The sequence below is a fragment of the Amphimedon queenslandica genome, unplaced genomic scaffold, assembly GCF_000090795.2.
Source record: "Amphimedon queenslandica unplaced genomic scaffold, v1.1 AMPQUscaffold_13382, whole genome shotgun sequence".
Lineage (NCBI taxonomy): Eukaryota > Metazoa > Porifera > Demospongiae > Haplosclerida > Niphatidae > Amphimedon > Amphimedon queenslandica.
In genome coordinates this window covers 120,411-124,915 of record NW_003546382.1, presented here as the reverse complement: position 1 = coordinate 124,915, position 4,505 = coordinate 120,411, and positions in this window count along the sequence as shown.

The following is a 4,505-nucleotide window of genomic DNA, read 5'->3' as shown; positions in this document are numbered from 1 at the left end:
GACTACACAGTTAGTAGTATTATTATTATTTTTAATAACAGCAAAATAAAAGTTACAACTATACCAGCATTATGTAAATAGTATATGAATATGTATTATATATATATATATATATATATATATATATATATATATATATATATATATATATATTATATACATAATAATGTCTTGCCAACTGCATGCAATAATTGTTTGTAAAGCTACTTTAAAACCTCAACTTACCTAAATAGTAAGCTCAACACTAGTGGCTGTGCCGCTGACGCCACAGTAGTGTATAGACCCAGGAGGTGCAGTACAGATATCCTCCATCTTGCCTTCAAGGTGTGGTGGTGTTGCTGGAATCTAGTTGCCATGGGTACCCTATACTACCATAGAGTATTATGTTACCTCATGAAGCACTCACGAGCAGTTGTACAACTATATTTCACCATAGATATTATTGGGTGTAATATCTATGATTTCACAAAATTAATAATTTCAATAGGTCTTACAATTGAGGCGGTCCGGTTAAAAAGGAGTATTTAACTATTATTTATAATTTTGTAAAAACGTAAAAAAAGAAAACCGTAATAAATCTATACTCGTGCTTAGCATTTCGAGTCGCCTTCTTGGATTTTGCTGCGATTCTCCTTTTTGTAAGTTTGCGAAACATTATACTGAGCTTATACCTACATGCATTTAACATCTTTTTATTTGTTCTTTAGTATGTTCATTTTAAACGGAGCCTGTCAAGTCAACCTGGTCTTTCTGCTCATGGCTACGCATAGCTCATGTTCACGTTATCCCTGTGGTACATGCCAAAAGGATGTTGGCAAGAATGATAAAGCTTTGCAATGTGAAGGTACTTGTGGTAAATGGTTTCACTGCAGTTGTATATTTAGACATGAGTTAAGTACCACTCAGTATCGAAAAGTTGCAGCATCTACAGATGCATGGGTGTGTGCAAATTGTTGCGGTGATCAAACTCTCCCTCATTTTCAAACAACATCTGCAATTGATGTTTTTCATTTCGATTTCCAAAAAAACTTACCAACTCCTAAATTAACTGTGGGAAAACAATTTTATTTACGGCTCTTGTGGACATACCTTTTTGGTATTTATTGTGTGTCTAATGATACTTTATGTGCATTTATGTGGAATGAATTAATTGCACACCGTGGTGCAAATGAAGTAGTATCATCTCTCGCTCACTTTATTTTTAATACGAAGCAAGGCCGAACCGGAGCTAAGTGGAGCATTTGGTGGGCCGACAATTGCCCAGGACAGAATAAAAATCACTGCGTAATATGGTTTTTTCTTGATTTGATTAGGAGAGGTATTTATGCACGCATAGACTACAAGTTTCTAGTTGTTGGCCATACATATGGGCCTGCAGATCGCTCTTTTGGTGTTATTGAAAAGCATACACAAAAAATTGAGAACATATATACACCACAAGAATGGTGTGAACATGTTCAAAACTCAACTGTATCAGGGAAGATACAAGTTACTGAAATGAGCCAAGATGATTTTTTTGATTATTGGGAGTTCTTAAAGAATATGTATATCGAGAGAAATGTGGATATTGAAGGCAATCAGATTCAGTTTAGCAAGATATTGTGGTTTAATTTTGGAGTTGGAGAGGAATTAATAGATGGACAGATTCGTCAAACGCAGCATCCATTAGAAGTTTGGGTTCGATATAGTCACAGTATTTCAGAAAAACCTCAAAAGATATTATATCAAAAAAAATCATGCATTCGTTTCAATTTAACACACCAACCTGACCCTCTTTATGATTCATACCCTCTCCCAATTAAATATGCAAAGGCATGTGATGTACAGAAACTGGCCAGGGAGTATGTTCCTGAGAATGCTCGTAGTATTTACATGAATCTTAAAACACTTGAAGATGATGACCTGAGTGACAGTGACTAATTAAATTAAATGTATGTATTCATTGTACATGCTACATGCAACACACCCATTTCTACACTTTTTAATCATGTTTTATGATTGTATACATGTTACATGCAATACACCCACTTTTATGTTATTTTAATCACTCGTTACAATGTAATAGAATAGATATACTCAATAATCGTCATTCATTATTTTCAATAATTAATTATCATGATCACAAGTTGTATAAATTTGAAAGCATTGTCAGTTAGTATAATAGTACATGCATTAGTTTTCTTACAGTTTATTCTAGCTTGTGACTATTCTTGCATAATGTGATATCTTTCTTCAAAGCATCATAACCTTCTTGAGCAGCTTCCAGGTGAATACTCAACTCTTCTTGTAAGCCTTCCACATCAGCACTTGTTTCAGCAATTGCCAACCGCAGACGATCGCAAATGTCACAAGTATCTGAACGGGGATACCCAAAGTGAATATTGAATTCTTGAATGAAAACATCGTGATAATAATGTTTGGAAACGATAGGCTTCTTTTCAATCTCAGTAGTATTAGTTGTACCACTTTCTTGCATTTTTTTTTTATACTCAATATATTCTGGATCATTTTTTTCTAAGAATAAATCATACATCCTTTCAATAGAAAGATCAGCTGTTAGGTACATCCTTCCTGAATTTTTATGCCTAGAGTAGTGACTCTCTCTTGCTGGAAAGGACATTATATGCTCTCGTACTTTCTCGTGAATTATTTCAGGTACTTTACGAGGTCTATTATCATGCTTACCTCGTTGATCAGGTTCAGGACACAATGAGCCACTTGCTACTTTTCTCCGAAGTACCTCTACTCTCTTCTTGCCAAATCCATGTATTAAAATAAATGCCTTTTGGCAGATCTTAATGTTAATACCTTTTTCATTTCTCACGTTATACTCAATAGTAAAAGTAGCCTCTTCAGCTGGGGGTCTACCTGTCTTGTTTCCATTTTTTCCAGTAGCAGGATTCTGTTTTCTCTTGTGACCTGACGATTTTACAGCTTCTCGTCGAATAATAAGTCCAGCTAAATATTGATTCTGCTCTTCATATGTTAGAATATTAAACTTCTCTCTTATTTGATGCAGTGTCGCTTCAGATAGCTTCATAATACACTTCTTCATACAACAGCCAATGCTTATTACTTCTTCAATGCTGGTGTTAGGGGCATTCTTTCTCAATCCAATCTTCTTTTTAGGGCAAGCCCTGACCCTCTTTCTCCCTCTGAATTTTGCTTTATCAGTAGCCAATTCTTCAGTAGCAGAATGTTCATTAGCTGCTTCAGTCAAGTGTTCCAATGCCGAGTATCCAAGCCCAACAGGCAAAAAACAAGCAGCCATGTTTTCATAAAACCACGCCTAGTCCAATTTTTTTAGGCGTGGTTCTTGTGGGTAATTTCGAGGGTAATTTTCAAAGTGATTTTAAGTACCTTTCTGCTTCAAGTTAAAGCTTGAAACTTTGCCAGGTACAAGTTAAGTGATGAAATGTTATATTGATTTAAAAAACTGAAAATCCTTAAAAATACGTTTTATACCCCTTTTTAAACGGACCTATTCATTTAATCCCTCCTTCAGGCACACCCATTCTGATATCATGGCTTCCGATGAAGAAGCAGTAGTTTTGAGAATCTTCCAAGCTTCCATCTTGTCGTAGACAAAACAATAAGGGAGGACAGAAAGTGAAAGAGGGGCTCGGGACTTCTTTATTGGGTCCGCTTATCGCGTTAGTACAGTACGGTGCTGTTGTCCAGTTTTATATGAAAGGAGTGTAATTAGTTCAATTCATTGTTTGGGTTGATTAGAATCTTGCCCATGCAGATTGTAAAACTTAACAAAGAAATTATATATTAGATCTAGGATTATTATGTGAGCAAGTGCATTAAGGGAAGAAGTATCTACTGATCTCAATAATACACTATTATCTAGCTCTACATGATCATCTGATATTCCAGGACAAGTGTGTGTAGGTAGGCAACAGCAAGTGCATGGCTATAGCTTTAATTGGCAGGAATGGCAGCATAATAATTATGAAGCATTAACAAAACAACATAAAAATTTCTAAAAAAATAACACTAGTTCATATCTAGTCTATGCAATTAAAAATTTAGCTAGTTAAACTTTTGATATAGATCTATCTACTCTAGTAAAAAGTTAAAATTGCAATCAAAAATTTAGGCATGGTAGGCTCAATCGTCTTCATTACTTTCAAATTTTAAAAGCTGCTCAACTTTTGTAAAAGAAACATGTTCACAAACTTGATCCTTCCAACCAAGTGATAAGGAGAGAGTGAAGTTAGTGCTATCAATCTTAAAGTGAGCTACTTCATTGATAAAACTTGATATTCCATGTCCCGTAAATGGATTATGCCCAATGTCAAGGAAATTAAAACTGTGACTGCTGTTGGAGTCAGTAGCAGGTTCTTCAGATGACCCAAAAAGCTGCCTGAGCATAGAGCACAAATGAGCACCTCCTTCATCGTCAATATAATTATCTCTCAAATTAAGAGCTTCTAGATGATGAGACATTAGCACTGCATCAATAACAGTACGAACACTGCTAGAATCAATGGCACAAT